This window comes from Drosophila willistoni, unplaced genomic scaffold (assembly GCF_018902025.1).
Source record: "Drosophila willistoni isolate 14030-0811.24 unplaced genomic scaffold, UCI_dwil_1.1 Seg96.1, whole genome shotgun sequence".
In the NCBI taxonomy this organism is placed as follows: Eukaryota; Metazoa; Arthropoda; class Insecta; order Diptera; family Drosophilidae; genus Drosophila; species Drosophila willistoni.
In genome coordinates, this window is record NW_025814785.1 from 97,880 (window position 1) to 123,277 (window position 25,398).

General features: G+C 40.7%; 1 pseudogene; it reads right to left on the reverse strand.

The window, feature by feature from the left end:
• Window positions 1–2,924: 2,924 nt before the first annotated feature.
• Window positions 2,925–19,015, reverse strand: LOC6637683 (annotated as a pseudogene).
• Window positions 19,016–25,398: the final 6,383 nt, after the last annotated feature.

The window sequence follows — 25,398 nt, forward strand, 5'->3', positions numbered from 1 at the left end:
TTTAGGTACATACGGTCGGTTGTGTCCCGATGAAACATCGCAATATAATGACACATTGTTGTCGAATTTGATGCTTTTTAGAGTCAGCGATGAATTTCCTTCTAACAACTCCGATAATTCAAGGTCTGTAGCCTGTGCCTCTTCGATTTCAGACAAGTTTACTGAAGTGGGCATCCGAATGGCACACAATCTTGAGAAGGCATCTGCGACAATGTTATGTTCGCCTTTTACGTGCAGGATTGTCGTGGAGAACTGCGATATATAGCTTAAGTGTCGAAGCTGACGAGGCGATGCTTTTTCAGGTTTTTGATTGAAGGCATAAACAAGCGGCTTATGATCAGTCCTGATGATAAAGGCTCGTGTCTCTACCAGGTGTTTAAAGTATTTAATTGCCTCGAAGACTGCTAAGAGTTCTCTATCGTACGTGCTGTAATTTCGTTCCGTGATGCTGAGTTTTTTAGAGAAAAACCCTAGTGGCTTCCAGATGTCATCTATCTGTTGTTCGAGGGCCGCGCCGATGGCCGAGTCAGAAGCGTCGCAGCTTAAACTGAGTTTTGCGTCTGTTGACGGAAACGATAAAAGTGTTGCCCTAGCCATGCTTTGCTTACAGTTCTCAAAGGTAGCAATGAGTGTCGGTGTCCATTCGATCCTTCGTTGGTCGTTCTTCTTCACATCTCGGAGCAATTCAGTCAATGGCGCTTGTATGTCTGACGCATGTTGAAGGCATTTCGATAGTAATTGATCACACCCAAAAATCGTCCAAGTTGGCATATAGTTTGAGGTCTTGGATTGTTAAGGATAGCATTTATCTGATCAGTTGGCGGCTTTATTCCACAGTCGTTGATTGTGTATCCAAGAAAGTGGACCTCTCGTTTTTCAAATTGGCATTTACTAAGGTTGATAAGTATCAAGTCTAAGTCTAAGTAGACCATGGTTTTGAAGAATTTGAAAAACCGAGCGAAGATGCTCTTTGTGCTCTTCCAAAGAGTTCGACATGATGAGAATGTCGTCGATAAAGCAGAATACAAAGTTAATGCCACGAAAAATGTTGTCCATGAATCTTTGAAAGGTTTGGGTCGCATTTTTTAACCCGAAGGGCATGTACAAAAATTCGAAGAATCCAAAAGGCGTGCAGACAGCTGTCTTTGGGACGTCGCTTGTCTCCATGGGGATTTGATAGTAAGCTTTTACCACATCGAGCGTTGAAAAAACTTTTTCCCATATAGTTGATCGGTGAAATCGTTGATATGACCGATAGTCGCCACAGGCACGCCAATCTCCATCTTTTTTAATTGCCAAATGAAGTGGGCTTGACAATGGACTTTTCGACGGACGACAAATTCCTTGTTCGATCAGAACATTGAATTCCTGTTTCGCTGAGGCTAGCTTATCACCCGATAGGCGAGTTCGTTTTTCATCTTCAAATTCATAACTACCTCATTGGACGGGGACTACTGTGGCGACACCGAAAATACTGATTCGCCCTCTGTTTGTCGTTTCCCAATTGTGAACTGAATTCCTAGTATGATTAAGTTAGTCAACACTATCTCTCTCTTCAAAAAACTTGTCAAGACGCTTCGATCGGACTTCCAATAACCGTTTATATATTTTAAGTATAATTGGCTGCCTTATAAATAACAGAGTAGCCAAAGAGTTGTGGCGACACCGAAAATACTGGTTCGCCCTCTGTTTGTCGTTTCCCAATTCTGAACGGAATTCCTAGTATTGTTAAGTTAGTCAACACTCTCTCTCTCTTCTTAAACTTGTCTAGACGCGTCAAGACGCTTTGATCCGACTTCCTAAAATATATTTTAAGTATAAACGGCTGCCTTGTAAATAACAGAGTAGCCAAAGTGGTGACCCCGACGTGATCTTATGCATCACACAACGTTCCTGGGAATCTGTCCGGTCTACTAGCAAATTTGTCATCCAAAGTCAAACTGGTCACACATTTTTTTGGCGGGTTTATGACACAGAGACGCTACGACTTGCGCGCGCTCCCAAAAAGACGACTAGAATTTCAACAAGAGACGCCCTTTGAAAATTCCACGATGGACGAAATGAAAAGGGAACTAGACGATCTCAGAAGCCAATTGGAGCTTCTGCATGCAACTGGCAACGCCACCACAAATAATGCGGTAACCGGCCAACGTGCGCCCATGCGCTTGCCACGATTCGCAAGAAACAACCCCCATTTGTGGTTCGCTCAAATCGAACTCTTATTTCGCTTGCACAACATTGACAACGACACAGACAAATTTGATCTGATCACAGTGCATATAGACGAGGAGATTATTATTGCTGTAGAAGATTTGGTCTTACGACCACCTGCGAATGACCTCGCCTCGCCATCAAGAATCGTCTGCTTGAGACTTTCGCCAAATCGGCTGAATCAAAATTTAGACGTCTACTTCACGTCGATGGAGCATCTGGATCAAAACCATCCGAAATTCTGGCAAACATGCGACGCCTCGCCCCGGATCCGGCAAGTGAAAGCTTAATTCGCACACTCTTTCTTGCAGAGATGCCTCAGTCAATACGTCCAATGCTGACAGTGTGGGAGGAGACCAACTTAGACAAGCTTGCCAAAATAGCAGACAAAATGATTGAAGCAGTGGAGAGCAAATCGTTTTATTCTGAAAACGGAGGAGCAACAATCCAAACTTTGTTTCTACCATCTTAAATTTGGGGATGATGCCAAAAAATGTCGTTCTCTTTGTATACATTTCCAGTCGTTAAACTAATAAAGCTGTCGTCTAAAGGGCTGGTCGGCGACAGCACACACAACACCGGCGATACCAAACCACAACACAACTCCAGTATCGAACCGCGCCTGCACATCACTGATCGCATCTCCAACATACGTTTTCTCATTGACTTGCGATCTCATTTTATATGCTGCCAATCAATTAATCATCAACAGCCTACGCCGCAGTTTCACCTGGCCCTTCATCATCGCAGATGTCCAAGTAGCCATCATTGGAGCTAACTTTCTAACCAAAAACGAATTACTCATTGATTTGGCAAATAAACTTCTCATCGACTCGATTACAGGTCTTTCGACAATGCGTCAACATTCCATATCAACAGTAGAAGACCCACGCAAATATCAGGAAATCCTACACGAATTTATTGACTTAACAAAACCGTCAATAAAAACTAATGTCCATAACGACGTCTCTCATGTCATCGAAACGCATGGTAGACCTGTTGCGGATCGGCCTCGTCGCCTATCGGGTGATAAGCTAGCCTCAGCGAAACAGGAATTCAATCTTCTGATTGAACAAGGAATTTGTCGTCCGTCGAAAAGTCCATGGTCAAGCCCACTTCATTTGGTAATTAAAAAAGATGGAGGTTGGCGTGCCTGTGGCGATTATCGGAAACTAAACTCAATAACGGTTTCGGATCGTTATCCTATCGGTCATATCAACGATTTCACCGATGAACTATATGGGAAAAAAGTTTTTTCGACGCTCGATTTGGTAAAAGCTTACTATCAAATCCCCATGGACTCTTCTGTACATGCCCTTTGGGTTAAAAAATGCAACCCAAACCTTTCAAAGATTCATGGACAACATTTTTCGTGGCATTAACTTTGTATTCTGCTTTATCGACGACATTCTCATCATGTCAAACTCTTTGGAAGAGCACAAATAGCATCTTCGCTCGGTTTTTCAAATTCTTCAAAACCATGGTCTAAGTATTAACCTTAGTAAATGCCAATTTGAAAAACGAGAAGACAACTTTCTTGGATACACAATCAACGACTGTGGAATAAAGCCGCCAACTGAGCGGATAAATGCTATCCTTAACTATCCAAGACCTCAAACTATATGCCAACTTGGCCGATTTTTGGGTGTGATCAAGTACTATCGAAAATGCCTTCAATATGCGTCAGGCATACAAGCAGCATTGACTGAATTGCTTAGAGATGTGAAGAAGAACGACCAACGAAGGATCGAATGGACACCGACACTCATTGCTACCTTTGAGAACTGTAAGCAAAGCATGGCTAATGCAACACTTTTATCGTTTCCGTCAACAAAAACTCAGCAAAACTCAGTTTAAGCTGCGACGCTTCTGACTCGGCCATCGGCGCGGCACTCGAGCAACAGATAGATGACATCTGGAAGCCACTAGGGTTTTTCTCTAAAAAACTCAGCATCACGGAACGAAATTACAGCACGTACGATAGAGAACTCTTAGCAGTCTTCGAGGCAATTAAATACTTTAAACACCTGGTAGAGACACGAGCCTTTATCATCAGGACTGATCATAAGCCGCTTGTTTATGCCTTCAATCAAAAACCTGAAAAAGCATCGCCTCGTCAGCTTCGACACTTAAGCTATATATCGCAGTTCTCCACGACAATCCTGCACGTAAAAGGCGAACATAACATTGTCGCAGATGCCTTCTCAAGATTGTGTGCCATTCGGATGCCCACTTCAGTAAACTTGTCTGAAATCGAAGAGCCACAGGCTACAGACCTTGAATTATCGGAGTTGTTAGAAGGAAATTCATCGCTGACTCTAAAAAGCATCAAATTCGACAACAATGTGTCTTTGTATTGCGATGTTTCATCGGAACACAACCGACCGTATGTACTTAAATCTCATCGTTACAAAATTTTCTCCTTCCACAGTTTATCACATCCAAGTGGTCGGGCTACGTTAAAACAAATTCACCAGAAGTTCGTTTGGCCATCAATGAACAAAAACATCACCCAATGGTGCCGAAACTGCCTCCCTTGTCAGCGTGCGAAAATCAACAAGCACAACCACGTACTACCAGAGAAGACAACAGATTCGACCACATGCACTTGGACATCATAGTAATGCCTTACTATCAAAACTTCCGCTACTGCCTAACGATGATCGACCGATTTTCACGTTGGCCCGAAGCTGTCGCTCTCACTGACATCACTGCAGAGACAATTGCAAATACCTTCTACGCCCAGTGGATATCACGTTTTGGAACGCCCAAAACCATAACAACAGACCAAGGCTCGTAGTTCGAATCCGCTGTCTTCAAGGAACTCGCACGACTCATCGGCAGCAAACAGATACATACCACTGCCTATCACCCACAATCCAACGGTTTAATCGAACGATAGCATAGATCTCTTAAAGCAGCATTGATGTGCAACGACGGCACACCTTGGACAAAACTTTTGCCAACTGCGCTGCTTGGACTACGCACTTGTTTCAAACCGGACATCAACGCATCAGCTGCGGAAATGTTGTATGGAACGGCATTACGACTACCCAATGAATTTTTTGAAGATTTGGACAAGCCATCAACGCCTGCATCATTTTTAAGCCCTTTTCGTGAACATAAGCAAAAACTTAGCCCAAAGCCCCCGGCTCATCATATCAAGGAAAGAATGTTCATTTTAAAAGGCATTAATTAATGTTCACACGTGTTCATCAGAACTGACGCAGTCAAGCAACCGCTTGAACCTTCGTATTCTGGCCCTAACGAAGTTATAAAGCGCCAAACGGATCGAGTCTTCGTTCTAAAAGTCAATGGAAAGGAAGTCGCCGTTTTTGTGGACAGACTCAAGCCAGCATTCATAGCAAATGAAGACCAACAACCCGAGACTCAAGACACGAAACGCCCTGCACCAAGGACATATGAGAAACATCATTGAGTTCGTTTTTCATCTTCAAATTCATAACTACCTCATTGGACGGGGAGTACTGTAGCGACACCGAAAATACTGATTCGCCCTCTGTTTATCGTTTCCCAATTCTGAACGGAATCTCTAGTATTATTAAGTTAGTCAACACTACTATTCTCTCATCTAAAACTTGTCTAGACGCGTCAAGACGCTTTGATCCGACTTCCAATAAACGTTTATATATTTTAAGTATAAATGGCTGCCTTGTAAATAACAGAGTAGCCAAAACTCTCCCCTTAGCACTTCCGGTAATAAACCTTTTTAAAAGCGTTGAGAACGACCAAGCCGTTTGTTTCGTATGCAACGAGTATCTATTTCTGAGCCGATTTTGATGAACAATATCTTATTCGACGGGAAATTTAATTCACTATCGATCCTAGGTGTAGTTATACTTTAGTATGAATTAGTGGCGTAAAATGACGCCAAATAGGAAGACCAAAGAAAATACACCCACGAGGCGCCAAATTTGAAAATAAATTTGTAAAACTTTGTTTTTTTTGTAATTTTGTGTGTGTTTAAATAAATATATATAAAAATGTTTTGCGTTGGATTTAACAGCGGGTTCCAGTTCTTTGGCGGTATAGACCTGAGCTGTGATCACCTGGAGCGGTAAAGCTGGCTGTGCAGGCACTGCACGCTTGGCACTGCGGCCAGGGCCAACGTTAACTTCCTCGTACTCATTATCCGTAAGGAATTCCACACTATCAGCTATCATATTGATTCTCTTAAAGGGTGGAATTTCAGCTATCTTTGGCTTTCTCTTTGTATACGGACTATTCTCGTAGCTCTGGAAATGGCCAATTAGTTCGGCACTCTGCAAATTCTGCAACTTCAGATGGGCCGGAGGGAAACGTGAGTCCTCGATGCTGAAGCGACGACTGCCCGACTGATTGGTGTAACCCACATAGCCAATTGCAAATCATCGTTCTCCTGCTCCGAATGAGAGTTCTCTCCATCCGCTTGGGTCTGTGAACGTCGCAGCTTACGTAAACGTGGTCTTTCGTTGCCCAAGAGATCACATGATTATTGGCATATTCTCGATTATCTTCACGTTATTTAGGTTTACGTAGTAACTTCTGCATGCAGGCATAGGCCAAAATCAATCCAGCAATTACCAAAAGTGTGACCATAATGGTGGACCAAAATTTTTCACCTTTACTACCCTTTGATCTGGCCATCCATTCGTCTATACAGGCATATTCCCATAATTTCGCATAATATGGAGCAGGTGAAGCGCAACGCAGATGATGTTTGTCTGTAATCTGTGGAGGGGAGAAAGACTGTCTAAAAATCATCTTAAAAGATTATCCCAAACAATACGAAAAACCTTTGCTGGCTTATCTGTAATGGAAGCATAGAATTCCACAAAATCAGGACTATGGCAATCGCATATCCAAGGATTATCACCCAGCCAGAGGTGATCTAGATATTTATTAGAACGGAAATATTCCGGATCTACAGGATTTGTCAAGCGGTTTGCATTCAAATGCAAATCGGCCAATTCGGGAAAATCTCGAAAAGTATTATTTCGTATTGTTGAAAGTCTGCAAAGAAAGTGTTATATTAATTTGATTCCAAAACAATTGGCCAACTCCAATTCAGTCAGCGATTGACTCTTTAGTTGCTGTGGCGCTTCCTCATTGCCAAAGCTACCAAATGACGCTTCAGACTGGGAGCATTCACAAAGTCCTCATTGGGATTGAGATCAGACCAGCTGGTGATCAAATTATTGGCCAGCAGCAGGGTGCGCAATGAGGTGAAACCAATGAGACTTCGGGTATCCAGAAATGAAATCTCATTGTCCGACAAGTCCAAGTAGATGAGCGCATCAATATCTGCATATTGAGTGGGAAACTCGAGGAATCCATTGCCCGACAAATCCAAGTGCTCAATGGGTATATTATTATTATAATAGTGGATAAGTCTTCAAACTCAGCAGCAGGAGTGGCCCTGACCAGATTACACAGGGCAGCATAACTCTGCGAATCAGAATATGATTGAAATTTAAAAAATTATTCCAAACCAAAAGGTTTGACTTTGCTATCTAGTCTTCTTTAGAGTTCTTCGTGGTGATATATAGTCATTGGTATGAAAATCTCAAAAAAAAACTTTGTTGGTTTTACTTAATTTACGCAATAAATCTCTCAGCTTAGACAAAAAGTGTTTTGCATTTATGCAGAATGCAGCTGGAATAATATACTAAGTACTAAGTATGCTAAGTATGTACTTTAATTTGTTACTTCTATATATGTATGTATAATGAAACTAAGAGCTTCATAACCTTTGGAGAACGAATCAAATTAAAATAAAAATCGAACTTAGGCGGCTCGAGGTCAATCTTGCAAAAGAAGATTATTTCAAAGGCAACACACAAAAAGGTGAGCAGGTTGTCTGTATAGCTATTTCAAGAACTACCAAGTTCTATTATCACCAGACTTTGCTAAAGAACTCCAGGATTGCAATAGCCATACCGTGTCTTCAACGCTAAAACTAGTTGGGAATTACATTGCCAACTAAATGAAGCGAAATGAAGTAAGTAAGTCGTCTCACCGACTTGGCTATACCATACACCAGGGGAAACAAAATTTTAAATTTCGAAAACAAAATGTATGTCTATTAAATTGTTTTAACATGCCTCATACCATATGCTATCTCGCTCACTCCACAAACACAAGAGCACTCTAGCGCCGCCACTAGCCAACGGCCAATTCTGCCCTTATGGATCGGGTAGCAAAATACGTTCATATGTATATTTTGCATGTATCTAGTCCGTTTTCAATCAAATTTGGTAGTTTGATAGAAATAGATAAGATCAATTAGTCTGCAAAATTTGATCGCGATGGTCAAAAAATTGCAAGAGCCAATCGTTTTGTTCTAAATTATGGAGGCCGAAGTGGCCGTGGCAACATATTAAAATATATATATTCTGCGCGCATACTAAGCCAGTATACATACTAAATTTGGTGACTTTAACTCTGTTAGTTTTCGAGAAAATCAGTTTTGTTTAATTTGCGGGTATATAAGCCAAATTTGATGTCTCTATCTGCTATACTTTTTAAGAAAAACAGTTTTATGTAAATTCTGGGGGCTTAAGGGGGCGTGGCAAAAATTTGAAACAAACTCGATAACTGTACATACCACACGAGTCTACATACCAAATTTGGTGGCTCTAGCTCTTATAGTCTCCGAGGTCTGCGTGTTCATACAGACGGACGGACGGACGGACGGACAGACGGACATGGCTAGATCGACTCGGTTGTTGATCCTGATCAAGAATATATATAATTTGTGGGGTCGGAGATGCTTCCTTCTGCCTGAAACATACATTTTGGCGACTTTAATATACCATTTCACCCTATGGGTGTATGGTATAAAAAGTTGGCGAAGCCTACAATACCGAAGACTTTTTTCGCTTCCAAAGGCTTGTAGGCTTCGCCAACTTTTTTCGCTTCATTTAATTGGCAATGTAATTCCCAACTAGTTTTAGCGTTGAAGACATGGTATGGCTATTGCAATTCTGGAGTTCTTTAGCAAAGTCTGGTGATGATAGAACTTGGTAGTTCTTGAAATAGCTATACAGACAACCTGCTCACCTTTTTGTTTGTTGCCTTTGAAATAATCTTCTTTTGCAAGATTGACCTCGAGCCGGCTAAGTTCGATTTAAATTTCAATAGGTCGTAATCCTTAACCAGATAACACTAACGGAAGGCACTCCGTTACTTTGGAATTTTTATTCCAAAAAAACCCTTTTTCTATATGGTACAATATACCGTGTATAAAATAACAGTTCGTGAATTTAGTTTGTTAAGGGCGAAGCTCTTACACTAATTTTTCATAGCTCCTAAGGGTATGGACAAAAAGGTGGTCTTCGGTATTGTAGGCTTCGCCAACTTTTTTCGCTTCATTTAGTTGCAATGTAATTCCCAACTAGTTTTAGCGTTGAAGACATGGTATGGCTATTGCAATTCTGGAGTTCTTTAGCAAAGTCTGCTGATGATAGAACTTGGAAGTTCTTGAAATAGCTATACAGACAACCTGCTCACCTTTTTGTGTGTTGCCTTTGAAATAATCTTCTTTTGTAAGATTGACCTCGAGCCGGCTAAGCTCGATTTAAATTTCAATAGGTCGTAATCTCTAACCAAATTAAAATAAAAAATTAACTAAAAATAATAATAAATAGTTTCCTTTCTATGTAAAAAGACTGCATCAGACAGACCTGTTCTACGTACCAATTCGTTTGCAAATTGATTTCAAATGGTTTTAAAACTCAAAACAAATTGTTTTGAAAGTAGAAAATAAAATTGAAATAAATTTGAATTCTTTTTGTAAACGAAAGCGAAAGATGATTTGGATTTTAATAAAAATTTCCCCAGAAAAAAGAATAAGAATAAGTCATTGAATTTTATATAACTATTTAAAAGAAGGTATTCAAAATAGATTTAAAAAGTTTGTCCTTTTCGAGGCATTTCGCATGTAAAAAGATAATTTTGTTTGTATTAAGAATTTAAGTTTGTTCACGCCACCGGGTGAACAGCAGTGAGCGGCGAACAGCAGTGAGGAGTGAGGAGGGTTTTTTGATCCTCGGCATCCACGGTCACACCAGGAGGAGTGACTTGATTTTTTCCAATGGCATCGCCATTTAATCTAATGCGAGCATCTAACCCGAACACCCGTTCTTTTCTTCTGATTTGCTTTTTTCGATTGTAATTTTTCCAACCCGCATCCATCTCGTGTGTGTCGGGACATATCGTCACTTAATAAAAATAAATCTTAATTAATTTAAAACGAAGTTCTCGCGCGTTTTAATTACACAACTCATGCACCAGACCCCTGAAAACATTGGCACCCGCCAACCACTTGCGGCTTATTTGGATCCTTCCGCCCCTCCACAAACATTGGTCTTTCGAGCCGGATATCCTTCCGCTCCTCCAGCTTGCATCGGCGGAATTCCTGATTATTACAAAATTTCATTATTCATTTCGTTTGCCCCTACATACTAATAAAAGTGTGAGGTTTTCCCGCTTTTCCATAGCGACCTACACACTTTTATAAGTTAAGCACTTCGATCACAACTCATACCATAACATAGAAGCCATAAACCCAAGTCCGTCAACACATGCCCATTAACCGCATGCCCATTGGCCGACCCTATTTCATCATCACATGCAATACCCATTGGTCAACCCCACTCAATCGTCAATCGAACAAAGAATGGTCCCACGCACTTAAAGTGGACTATTGGACTCAGCCAACGCCGCCGCCTGCGACGACGTCGATTACCCAAGCCTTCATCCAACATAATCAAACCATAGCAAATCAGTCTTGAGCCTAAGTACAAACCAACCCGTAACTTCGCTTAAACTCCGCCGAATTCGCTCACCAAAGTCAGCATCTTTCAGTTATAATTAAAACATACTGTATTGTAATAAAAGTGACTTTATAAATAAAAATTCATTTTTTTAACCCGTGAGTGAAGGAAGTGTTTAATTGGCGCCCGAGCAGGGACCCTGCTAAATACAACATGATCGTGAGTTAGTGAAAGATACCAGTGATTCGTGACCAAAAAACGCGTTAAAGGCCTTTAGAGTCAGTGAAACAAAAACACTATATCGAACTATACCACGAATCAGACAGGGTCATTTTAATCGCTGCGAATTCCTCTAAGACCAGTTCGGAGGAAAACTGAAAACCCAAAAGTGTTTGCCCAGGAGCGTTAGTACCTTCAACGTTGGAAAAGCGAGACTTCCTACAAACCGATCAGTAAAAAGCACCGAGGATGATAGCATTAACGTAAGTTAAATGAAATAAATTTAAGCAAAAGTAAATCAAAATAAAAATTTTTATTGTGAAAACACAGTGGGTGAAAAAATTTGTGAATCAAGATCAAGAATCAACTCTTGTTAAAAAAGAAAAGAAACAAAGAAAAGTAGAAGTTAAAAATTTTTTTTATATAAAATCCTTAATTAAATTTTTTCCCCACTCGAAAAGAAAATAATGAAAAACCAGAGGGCCGGGGCTAAATTCGACCGCGTCAAAGTTTGTATACCCTTGCAACTTTTTTGGTAACTTTTTTCTTACCTATAGCCATCAAAGTGGAAAAACGTTTAAGCTAAAAGGGCTAATGTGTCCGAAAGTATGGCCTACAATCTTAGTTTTTCTTCTGCATAGGAAATAACGAAGATATTGATCAAAGTCACTGTTTTCCACCGATCGTTCCTATGGGAGCTATATGATATTGTTACCCGATCCTTATCAAATTTGACACAGCCATTAACAGATATATTAAACTAACAAATGTTTAATTTGAAAGCAATCGCGTCAAAGTGACGAAGTTATTGACAAAAGTCACTGTTTTCGAAAAATCGTTCCTATGGGAGCTATATGATATAGTCACCCGATCTTCATCAAATTTGGCATAGTCGTTTATATGTGTAATTAACTTACCAATATTAAATTTCACGACAATAGCTCAGAAAATAACGAAGTTATTGATAAAAGTCATTGTTCGTGACTTTGTCATTTGTATAGGAGCTATATGATATAGTGATCCGATCCGGCTGAATCCGAGATATACAACGCCTGCTGTATATACAAGCCTACATGGAAAATTTTAGCTCTGTAGCTCATACAGTCTAGGAGGAGTTTGCGTTGATCCAGACGGACGGACGGACGGACGGACATGGCTATTTGAACTCGTCTCGTCGTGCTGATCAAGAATATATATACTTTATATGGTCGGAGATGCTTCCTTCTATGCGTTGCACACTTTTGACCAAAATTAATATACCCTTTTTGCAAGGGTATAAAAAAATTAAGAAAGAAAATAATAATAAGTAATATTGAAAAAAGAAGAGAAAATAATTTTGAAATTTTGAAAAAAATATTTTTATAAAAAATAACCACATAATAACCACAAGCCATTTCCATCCAAGATTAGCGGACATACCGCTATATTTTTATCAATCCAAGATTAGCGGACATACCGCTATATTTTTATCAATACAAGATTAGCGGATATACCGCTATATTTTGATCAATATAAGCAAAAAAATTTAATTTTCGCGGATTATATTTTTCGTATTCGCGATACCGTAACACCTTGAATTAATCCTAATTAAAAAAAAAAAAAAATCCATTTCCAAAATGACTAAAGACAACTGGGTTAAAGCCGCAGTCCTTCAGCAGTATTCATGCAGCAGGTTCTGATGCTCCGACAGCATCTACCTCAAGTGCAGCAACCGCAAATAGAATCGAGGCACCAGACAATTTTGTCGTCTCAGTTACAGGAAATAGTGAAACAATTAAATCATTCTCAGCCAGGCCATATTCCCTTTAGGGAGCAGACAGCTGGCGTTCAGGATGATTGGCATGAACTAGGTAAAGTGCCAGACATCGTAAAGAATCTTGACAAATTCTCAGGTAGCCGTGAAGATTTCTCAACATGGTTTACTACTATTGTATGCCCCCATTCAGGGAACACCCAAATACTATGCAATTCTTATGACCATTCGAGGAAAAATTACAGGCCATGCCAATATATTGTTGAAAGTCTATCGCACCGCATTACATTGGGGTGCAATCTCGCAGTGTTTGTTATCTGAGTACACGGACAAACGAGATTTAAGCACTTTAGAATATCAGCTGTTTACCATGACCCAGAAGGGCACCTCCATTCATGACTTCTACTTCGCAGTTCACCAACAGATGTCGCTAATACTAGACCAAATCGAAACGATTCTCCCGAGACTATGGAAGCCATGGCTAAACAGGTCAGAGATAGGGCTCTAGATACCTTCATCAGAGGTCTAAACGGAGATCTCTCAGACAGAATGAGCTTAGCTCAACCCAAACATCTGAGGCATGCATTGCAATTGTGTAATATGTTGGATAATAAGAGGGCTAGGAACATTATCGGCCATCGTGACACTCGTCCACCTGTAGGACCAAAACCACCGCAGTATGCTAAAATTAACCTGCAACCTCAACGATCGTTCATACCAGCAATTCCACCCAAACCTTACAACAACAACAACTATTATAATCAGAAACCCATGCAAAACGTGTTCATTCCCCAAAATAGATTCCCTCAATCTAATAACCCCGTATTTTTCAACGCACCACCGAGACCATTTGCCCCGAAACCTCAGCCGGCACCAACTCCAATGGATGTCGACGGCTCTATTTTAAACAAAAAAGTTAACTACATGAACAAACCGAATGTTAATTTACCACAACAATTTGCTCTCGAGAGAGTCAACCAGTCCACCGCAAATTTTCCCAATAAAGTGCAGAGGCAATTCCATATCGAAACCGGTATGTCAGGTGAACAATAGATCACCATACCGCCTCAAGAAGAGCATTACTCCGATATGTCCAATTATCAGCTGCTTATCAGGGCCCAGAAGACTCTTTGAATTAGTCCCATAGTCTGAGGTTCAACAATATCAACAGCAGGAGGAATATTTTACCTCACAAGGTGACAACTCAGAGTTAGTCCCACAGAACAAAGAGGAAACCAGACCACAATCACAGGAGACTCAACAGCCACAAATCGAGGACACCGAACCTCATACAATTTCTTAATAGATACCGGCTCGAACAAGAACTATGTCCAACCAGAAATAGCTAAAAATATCAAAATGAATTAACACAAGTTTTACGCGAACACCGTAAGTGGTCCCATTTTAATAACCAGCCATATCCATTTGGGTTTATTTAACGAACCCAATAAACCAATAACGTTCTTCCTATTACCTAATCTGAATCCGTTCCATGGAATTCTAGGTAATGACTCACTAAGAGTGTTAAACGCTATCTTTGATGTAGGGAAAGATCTACTATACGTTAACAACTCTCATGTTGTTAAAGTGAAGCACATGCGAGCCCATCAGGTCCATACCATCAAATCAGATGAGCTCACTAATCAGCAGAAATTAGGATTAAAGGCGCTCCAAGAGGAGTACAAATCGCTATTCGCGGACCCAAACAAAAAATTGACTTATGCTACTAATGTCCAAGGAGAAATCCGAACGACAACAGACACTCCAGTCTACACCAAGCATTACCCATATCCAGCCTCTCTAAGAGAAGTAGTAGAAGACCAGCTACAAGAATTATTACGAGATGGTATAATACGACCCTCACGGTCGCCCTATAATTCCCCTGTGTGGATAGTCCCTAAAAAGAGTGACAGCCTTGGGAATAAGCAATATAGGATGGTCATAGATTATAGAAAGCTCAATGCATTTACAGTTTCGGATAGGTATCCTATCCCCGAAATCGGAGAAATGGTTGCGCAGTTGGGCAACAATAAGTATTTCTCTGTTCTTGATCTAAAGAGCGGATTTCATCAGATTTCCCTTAAGGAATCTGATATTGAAAAAACGGCCTTCGCCGTGAATGGAGGGAAATACGAGTTCACGAGACTCCCCTTCGGCCTAAAGAGAGATCTCATTGGAAAAATCTGTTATGTCTACATCGATGACATAATAATATTCAGTAAATCGGAGGAAGAGCATTTCCGACATCTAGCTTTGGTATTTTCTACCTTGTCCAAGGCCAATATGAAGGTCCAAGTAGATAAATGCAAATTCCTAAGACATAGCGTTAACTTCCTAGGCGTAGTAATTTCAAGGGAAGGAGTTAAAACCAATCCAGAGAAAATCCAAGCCATTAAAAAGTTCCCCATACCAAAAAACCTAAACAACTAAGGTCCTTCCTGGGACTAGCTAGTTATTACAGAAGATTTATCAAAGATTTTGCTAAATTAGCTAGACCCTTGACTGCGTTATTGAGAGGAGAACATGGCAGAGCCAAGAAAAATGTCTCAAGCAAGATCGAAATCCGATTCGGTGAAGCCGAAATCGATGCTTTCGAGAAAGTAAACCAGAGGGCCGGGGCTAACTTAGACCGCGTCAAAGTTTGTATACCCTTGCAACTTTTATGGTAACTCTTTCCTTACCTATAGCCATCAAAATGGAAAAACGCTCTAGCTAAAAAGGTTAATGTTTGCGAAAGACCGGCCTACAATCTTAGCATAGGAAAAAACTAAGATATTGATCAAAGTCACTGTTTTCCACCGATCGTTCGTATGGGAGCTATATGATATAGTAACCCGATCTTTATCAAATTTAGCACAGTCATTAACAGATATATTAAACTAACAAATGTTTAATTTGAAAACAATCGCGTCAAAAGTAACGAAGTTATTGACAAAAGTCACTGTTTCCGAAAGATCGTTCCTATGGGAGCTATATGATATAGTCACCCGATCTCGATCAAATTTGGCACAGTCGTTTATATGTGTAATTAACTCACCAATATTAAATTTTATGACAATAGCTCAGAAAATAACGAAGTTATTGATAAAAGTCACTGTTCGTGACTTTGTCATTTGTATGGGAGCTATATGATATAGTGATCCGATCCGGCTGAATCCGAGATATACAACGCCTGCAGTATATACAAGCCTACATGCAAAATTTCAGCTCTGTAGCTCTTACGGTCTAGGAGGAGTTTGCGTTGATCCAGACGGACGGACAGACGGACGGACGGACGGACGGACGGACGGACGGACGAACATGGCTATTTGAACTCGTCTCGTCGTGCTGATCAAGAATATATATACTTTATATGGTCAGAAATGCTTCCTTCTATGCGTTGCACACTTCTGACCAAAATTAATATACCCTTTTTGCAAGGGTATAAAAATGCATTAGTGTCACAAGACGTTATGCTAGCATACCCTGACTTTAAACAAGAGTTCCATCTAACCACCGATGCCTCAAACATCGCACTAGGAGCTTCTCTAGAACAGAATGGGAGACCCATTACATTTCTTTCCCGTGCGTTATCCAAAGCTGAAGAAAACTATGCCACAAATGAAAGAGAAATGCTAGCAATAGTATGGGCATTGGATAAGCTAAGAATGTATGTATACGGCAAATCCAAGGTGATCATTTACACCGACCACCAGACTCTCACTTATGCTCTCAGACCAAAAAATAACAACATAAAGCTGAAGAAATGGAAAAGTTACCTGGAGGAATATAACTACGAGTTAAAATATAAACCGGGTAGCTCAAATGTCGTAGCAGACGCACTCTCTAGAAACCCTACTAGCATAAATGCTAGCAGTACGTCAGCTACAGTCCACAGTGATGAAAGCTCAGGGCATGAACTCATTCCAGCAATGGAAGTACCCATCAATGTCTTTAAAAACTAATTGTTTATCCTCACTGGTGATAACGAATCCACCACCTTCGAAATACCATTCCCCACATACCACAGACACACAATAATGAGAAGTAATTATTCCGAAGACAACCTTGTAACTATTTTAAAGGAAAAAATGGATCCGAGAATAGTAAATGGTATTTTCACTTCCGAAAGTATCATGGGTAAAATTCAACAAATTTTTCCGGAGCATTTTAGGAATTACAAGGCAAGATTCACACAAATCCAAACTGTTGATGTCCATGATCAGACCCAAGAACAAGAAATCATAATTAAAGAACACCTTAGAGCACATAGAAATTCCATCGAAAATAAAAAAAAAATTTTATCTGAGTATTTTTTCCCAGTAATGAAGAAAAAGTAGAAGCAATAGTAAACTCTTGCCAAACATGTAAACTCTCGAAGTATCAAAGACACCCTCCGAATCAAGAAATACAACCAACCCTATTCCGACATATCCAGGCGAAATAATCCATATAGATTTATATTCCACCCAAAATAAGATAATTTTAACAGCCATAGACAAATTTTCTAAGTATGCGCAAGTTAAACTCGTAAACTCAAAAGCAGTAGAACATCTTAAAGTGCCCTTACGTGAGTTATTGATAGCCTTCGGTATGACGAAAACCGTGGTAATGGATAACGAAAAGGCTTTAAATTCTGCATCAATAAAATTTCTTTTAAATAATCAGTTAGGGATACAAGTCCACACTACCCCACCTTATACTTCATCTAGCAACGGCCAAATAGAAAGATTTCATTCCACATATACGGAAATAATGAGATGCTTGAAGTTAGAGTACCCCGAAATGGAATTTGAGGATTTAATATTCAAGGCTGTAGATGAATACAATAAAACAATCCACAGTACAACAAATAAAAAGCCAATAGAAGCATTTTTCGCAACAAATTTAATCCATACACCAGAAAAATTAGCACTCGAAAGGAAAAAGATTTCAGAAAATATCTTAAAGAAACAAAACAAAGACCTAGGGTACCATAACAAAACAAAAAAACAGATAAAAATTAACGATCCAGGTGAAATCATCTACGTTAGCATTAATAAACGATAAGGTTCGAAACTAACGTCTAGATATAAAAAAGAAATAGTAGCCGAAGATCTTAATACCAAAGTTAAAACCAGGTCAGGCAGGATAGTTCATAAAAACCACTTGAAATATTGATAAACATCCTCTTCCGACAGATTGCTTATGTTACCACTTCGCTGGGGTCACAGAACCATATTAGAATACACTAAGTCAAGAGTGGTCATGTTGGAAACCGGGTTAGCCGCGCGCCAGAATGGAAGCTTTAAAATCGTCCATGTCATCGAACTAGAAAAATATCAAATGTCCATATCCGTTTTAAAAGAAGTCGTCAAAAATTCGACAAACCTAAGTCCGTATCAGCCTTTTTTGGCCTATGAGATAACGCGGATACAGAATGAACTGAGGAGGAGCAGTTTAGAAACAAAAGTTTGCTTGATATACTTGGCACGGCGTGGAAATGGTTAGCGGGCACACCTGATCACGAAGATCATATGATTGTGGTAAATAAGATCAATGAACAATTGGTAAACAATAATCGGCAGGTCGTAATTAATAATCTAATAGAGAATAAGATAAACGATTTAATTAAGATAACCAATACTATATTAATTAGAGGTAAACCCGAAACTAATAATAAGTCAAAAGAAATTGAAAGATAAACAAATTGTTTAAGCTGCAACTGAAGCCAGACTCTCTTTGCTAAAAAGAGAAAACGAACGAAGAGAGAGAGAGAGAGACCAAGAACAGCGCAAGTTACTTTGAAGTGACAAACTTGGAGATCCGTTACTTCAATTCTTTTCTTTCTTATTTCTTCTATGGAAATTTCCAGAACTTTGAATTTTGTAAAAGACAGCGTGGTTTGCTGTACTTGAATTACTCTTGAAATTAATCTCGGTCGATGCGGTTGCACCTTCTGTGCCCGCCGACAATTGTACTATAGTTTTAGGTTAAGAAAATAAAGCAACCGATTGAAGTCAACCTGGTCATCACATTTCTTGCCAATCGCGAGTGCCTCAAAGCCGCCTCGGTGGAAATCATCCGAAGGCCGCATCATATAAAGCGAGCAGTTTGGGGCTCCGCAAGGGCGCAGCCGTTAGCCAACATATTTTTGGTGCCGAAACCCGGGAGGAATGATCTTGGCGATTGGATTTAGAGTGTGATTGCCAGTGGATAGACTGATTCGGGTGAGTACAATTTAACGTTGATGTGTTTGGGTAGGTGTTCATTATGGCTGAAAAACTGTTACCGTTGGCTACGGAGCAAATCACATTGCTCACTTCGCTGGAGAAGTCATTGGCGCGGTATAAATCGGAGGAGTCGGGACATACCGAGAGTCATCTGGAAGCCAGATTGGACTCGATTGCCCACCTTCACGCAGATTTTCAGCGCAATCATCACCAACTGATTCAAGAACGAGATAATGCGGAAATAAAGGGCAGATATTTTGACAAAGACATCAGAGACTGTTTCGAAGAAACCTACATAATGGGAGTAGCTGAGATTCGAAATGAGTTGCAGAGACATAAGGATCGGAGAATCCCGGCGTCGACTGCATTTGATGAGTCTTGTTTGCATCAGACGGTGCATGAACAAGTGGGACCATGTTTGGAGGAAGTGAAACTCCCAACAGTTAAACTGCCTACCTTCAGCGGGAAATTTATTGAGTGGCCGGCGTTTAAAGAGGTGTTTTTAACAAGGGTACACCACTGCGACAAGCTGACGGACTTACATCGTTTTCATTATTTGAAGGATTCATTGGTTGGAGACGCAGCTAAGGATATTGAACATCTAACGCTAATAGCGGCGAACTATGGCTTGGAGAATGTTGATGAATTTGTGGATGTGTTCGATCAGCAATTACCAATAAAATGTGTGCAAACTTCCCGCTCATGTGTGAATTCATTGTAGAAGACTGGTGTGGATGTGCGACAACAGTCTGAAATTTTAGTGTACTACATGATGAAGAGATTACCGAATCAATTAAGAGTGGATTGGGAGCGGTCAATATCTTCAATGCAGAATCTGCCGAGCTTTGAGGAGCTGAGTCAGTATCTTGAAACACAGTACAGAACAATGATTACGGCGTCAGCAGGTAATATCGAGGGAACTCTATCACGGGATAGACATCGGAATGCAAAGCCAGGTGTACATGGGTTACGAGTTAACCAGAACTACACAAAGGCTTCATTTGTTACTCGAGAGACAGACCTATGCATTGTGTGTCAAGGGGATGCACACCTTATCGGAGTATGCAGGATATTCCAGGAGATGAGGCTATCGGAACGAAATGCGTGTGTAGTGAGGCATCGACTGTGTTTTCGATGCCTTAGACCAAATCACCGAATAGATGCATGTGACAGTGCGGTAAATTGTGAAAAATGTCAAGGACGGCATCATACACTACTCCATGTAGACAAGTCAGGATGCGAGAGGTCGCTTGGCACACTAAGGAAGGGAGTTATCCCAACAGCATCTGCGAATGCTTTAATTGGAAAGAGTACAACAGAAACTGCGGTAAGGCATAAAGACGAGGTTTATTACCAACAGCAATGGTGTGGGTAGAGTCGATAGAAGGCTATCCCTTACAGTTTAGAGCGTTTTTGGATCAAGGTTCACAAGTTTCGTTCATTTCAGAGAATGCAGCTCAGCAGCTACGTTTACGGCGCAAACAGGCTCACATCACGATTACTGGATTAGCAGATACAAAAATTACAGATGCGGCAGCAGAGGTGGAGCTAGTCATAAGATCAATCTACAACCCACATGCGAAATACAAGCTGCTCGCGTCAGTAATACCTCTAGTGAGTAAGCGCATGCCAATCAAACGACTGCCGTTTGAAGAGTGGACTCATCTGAAGGGCTTACCGTTGGCCGACACTAACTTCTTCAGTCTACAAGGAGTTGATATTTTGTTGGGAAATGACGTCTACGATGAGCTGATGTTAGGAGAAGTGCATCGAGGAATACGTGGTATGCCTCTGGCTCAAAATACGCATTTGGGATACATTGTATCAGGAAAAACGAATCAAGAAGCTGGTAGGAGATCGTCCTACACCATAACGTACGAAGGAAGGAAGCTGATGAGATACTTGAACAATTGTTATGTAAGTTTTGGGAGCTAGAACAATTCGACGAGGAGCCACGTGGGGTTTCAGTAGAGGATAACTGGTGCGAAGATTTCTTCGTTAAGACACATAGCCGAATGCCGTCTGGGAAATATGTTGTTCGTCTTCCTTTTCTTACATACTTGGACGAATCAATGGTAATTGGAGAATCATATAAGAGCGCGTTAAAACGATTACATTCTCTGGACAGACGGTTGCGTAACGATGCGAGTTTGAAGAACGCTTATGTTGGCACGATAAATGAGTATCTGGAGCTGGGTCAAATGGAACGTGTAACGTCACGGGCTAGTAAGACGGGCAATCCTGCATTGGGGGGAGTCGATCATTGCTACCTACCGCATCACCCAGTCATAAAGGAATCGTCATCAACTACGAAGGTACGAGTTGTCTTCGATGGATCGAGCAAGACGAGTAATGGAAAATCGCTTAATGAGATTCTAGCAATAGGTCCAAAATTGCACGTACATCTTCAAGGAATCATTCTCAATTGGCGAGGGCTAAAATGGGTATTTATTGCGGATGTTGAAAAAATGTACAGATGTATTAATATTCCACCCGACGACGCGCAGTACCAGCGTATTCTATGGAATCCGGACACAAGTGATTATGTGGAAGAATATGCCTGCACAACGGTGATGTTTGGAACGAGCTCCGCACCTTATTTAGCCATGAGAGTTATGAAACAATTAGCTATGGATGAATGCGAGAAGTATCCACTGGCGGTGGATGTTATAAATCATCAAATGTATGTAGATGACATACTGTCTGGTGGCGACAGTATTGCAGAAACGGAGGATGTCAAGAACCAAGTGATTGGAATGCTTCGTAGTGGTACATTCGAACTACGGAAGTGGGCGAGTAATTGCACAAAGCTATTAGAGAACATACCAGTTGAGTATCGAGAATCAAGCGGATTGTTACACATGGAAGGTAATGATACTATTCGCACGTTAGGTCTATACTGGAGTCCCAAAGAAGATGAGTTCCGTTTGCTTTGCATGTCGTTCCACCAATGAGCTCACCAACAAAGAGGACAATACTATCAGCAATTGCACGACTGTTTGATCCCATGGGATGGCTTAGTCCGTTAATGATAACTGCCAAAATTCTCATGCAGCAACTGTGGAAGCAGAAAATTGGCTGGGATAGCACACTACCGGACACTATTAAGGGAGAATGGGAGAAATTCGTAAAAGAGTTACCAAACATAGTAACTATACGAATACCACGGCATGTTACATGGGGGCTACCGGGTGGTGTGGCTGAATTGCACCTGTTTTGCGATGCCTCGTCACGAGCATATGGAGCTGCGGCTTACTTGCGCTTCCCAATTGGAGAGGATAAGTATCACACAGAGTTGCTATTGTCAAAGGGGAGAGTATCGCCAACTAAACAACAACTAACCATACCTAGGGCAGAGTTATGTGCTGCGCTTGAAGCAGCAAAAATGTATAAGTATCTAAAAGAGAATCTAAGAATTAACATTAATTATTCGAACACTATTTTTTGGTCAGATTCCATGATAACCATCAGTTGGATCCGTGGTGGAGCTGCCAACTGGAAAGTATTTGTGTCCAATCGAATAAACAAAATCCTGGAAATCTCAGACGAAAGGCAATGGAGACATGTCGCCTCGAAAGATAACCCTGCAGATTATCTAAGCCGTGGCACGAGTGCAACCAAGTTGGCATCGTGTGAATTATGGTGGCATGGGCCATCATGGTTACAAGGATCGGACATCGAATGGCCTTGTAATGCTATTGATCAGGATTCGCTGTCGGTTGTTGACACTGAAGTCAAAAGGGTGACGTGCCATAAGATATCAGTGGAAGAAATGCCAAGTGTAACATTTATCAGCAAGTATTCATCGTACACACGAGTCGTCTGGATTATATCATACATAAAACGTTTCGTATATAATTGTCGAACATCTGTGGCAGAACGAAGAGGACTAGGACTCTCAATTGTGGAATTAGAAGAGGGCCTACGTGAATTGATTAGGATGGTGCAGAAGGATTGTTTTAACTCTGAATGGAAGGCCCTATCGGAAGGAAGGGTAATAGCAAAGGACAGCATACTACTGTCTCTTAATCCGTATTTTGATTCGAACGAACGTGTTTTACGTCTCGGAGGCAGGCTCCGAGATTCCCTGTTGCCCATAAATGAAAAATATCCTTATATATTACCGTGTAAACATCCTTTGACAGATCTGGTCATATCTTACAGTCATTTTTGCACCTTGCATGGTGGAACCTCACTAACGCTGAATTTTATAAGGAAGAAATTCTGGATTGTTAATGGACGCAATGCAGTTCGGTTTGGAATTCATAAATGTATCACATGTTTTAAGATGAAGCCTCAATTTGCAGGTCAGAAAATGGGAATGTTACCAGCAGTACTGGTACGCCCTTCTAGAGCATTCTCATCCGTTGGAGTGGACTACGCTGGACCCGTAAATATTTCGCCCTGCAAAGGAAGAGGACGTGTATCCCAGAAGGGATATATTGCTGTGTTCGTATGTCTAGTGACAAAGGCCATTCATTTGGAACCAGTTGGAGATCTGACCTCAGATGCGTTTATAGGAGCATTTAACCGTTTCATTGGCAGACGTGGCCTATGCACAGACGTTTATAGTGACTGCGGTACTAATTTATTGGAGCCAACAAAAAATTGCAAGTGGACAAACTGGGCATATTGTTCGTACATTACAAACATATTGCGCCAACATTATTGAGAAAAGGAATCAACTGGCATTTCAACCCACCATCAGCGCCACACTTTGGTGATTGTGGAGGCTGGAGTGAAGTCCATGAAGTATCATCTGAAGAGAACTCTCGGAGAACAAGTTTTAACATTTGAGGAAATGGCAACTGTGTTGGCACAGATTGAGTCTTGCTTAAATTCAAGACCGTTATGTCCCCTATCAAATGATCCTGACGATTTAATGGTATTAACACCCGGTCACTTTCTGATGGGTGAAGCGCCTTTAGCACCTCCTGCTCCGGAATTGGCTAAAGTTACTCTGATTGATCGATGGAAGAATTGTCAATATTATGCACAACAGTTTGGAGAAGATGGAACTCGGAATATTTATCACGATTACAAAGGAGACCAAAATGGCTGCAGACCAAGGAAAATCTAACAGTTGGATGCATAGTGCTCATCAGGGACGAGCGTTTCCCTTCTCATCAATGCCTCTAGGTCGGGTTATGGAGACACATGCAGGAACCGATGGACTAGTAGAGTGGTGACTTTGAAGACAGTCAAAGGACTCATGAAACGACCGGTAGCCAAACTCTGTCCATTGCCTATTCAGGAGAATGGATAGAGAATGACACCAGCCCTACACCTAAGCGTTAAATTGTTACTTTCTCGTTTCAGTTTTCTTTTCGCAGAGTCTTCCAGACGTGAATTTGATGATGAAGATCGTCATCATCAAAGGGGGGAGAATGTTTAAGCTGCAACTGAAGCCAGACTCTCTTTGCTAACAAGAGAAAACGAACGAAGAGAGAGAGAGAGAGACCAAGAACAGCGCAAGTTACTTTGAAGTGACAAACTTGGAGATCCGTTACTTCAATTCTTTTCTTCTTATTTCTTCTATGGAAATTTCCAGAACTTTGAATTTGTAAAAGACAGCGTGGTTTGCTGTACTTGAATTACTCTTGAAATTAATCTCGGTCGATGCGGTTGCACCTTCTGTGCCCGCCGACAATTGTACTATAGTTTTAGGTTAAGAAAATAAAGCAACCGATTGAAGTCAACCTGGTCATCTCATTTCTTGCCAATCGCGAGTGCCTCAAAGCCGCCTCGGTGGAAATCATCCGAAGCCGCATCATATAAAGCGAGCAGTTTGGGGCTCCGCAAGGGCGCAGCCGTTAGCCAACACAAATTTAAATTGAGTCTTCTAAGAGAAGAAATAACAAATATTATCTACGCAATCGATTGGCCAAGGCCAATACAGTAATTCACTAATATTATCCTCTACCGAAATAGATTTCATCGAAACAATTAAAGAAGAGGTTTAACATTCATAAACATTGAAGAATTAATAGAGTTTGCTGAGGTCAGTGTAGCTTCAGATTGTAAATCCCTCCTTTATATTGTTAGCCTTCCCAGAGTAATCAATGAAATTTGTAAACAAATCCTAGCAATACCAATTAAATATCAAAAATTTATAGAAGAAATAGACTATGAAAACATCATGAAATGTAACAAGAAATACTTCGGGTTAACCAATAAGAGTAATTGTAAAATTCATAATGGTAAGACAATTTGTAAACTGGAAGATCTGACTAATTTAGAAAACAGT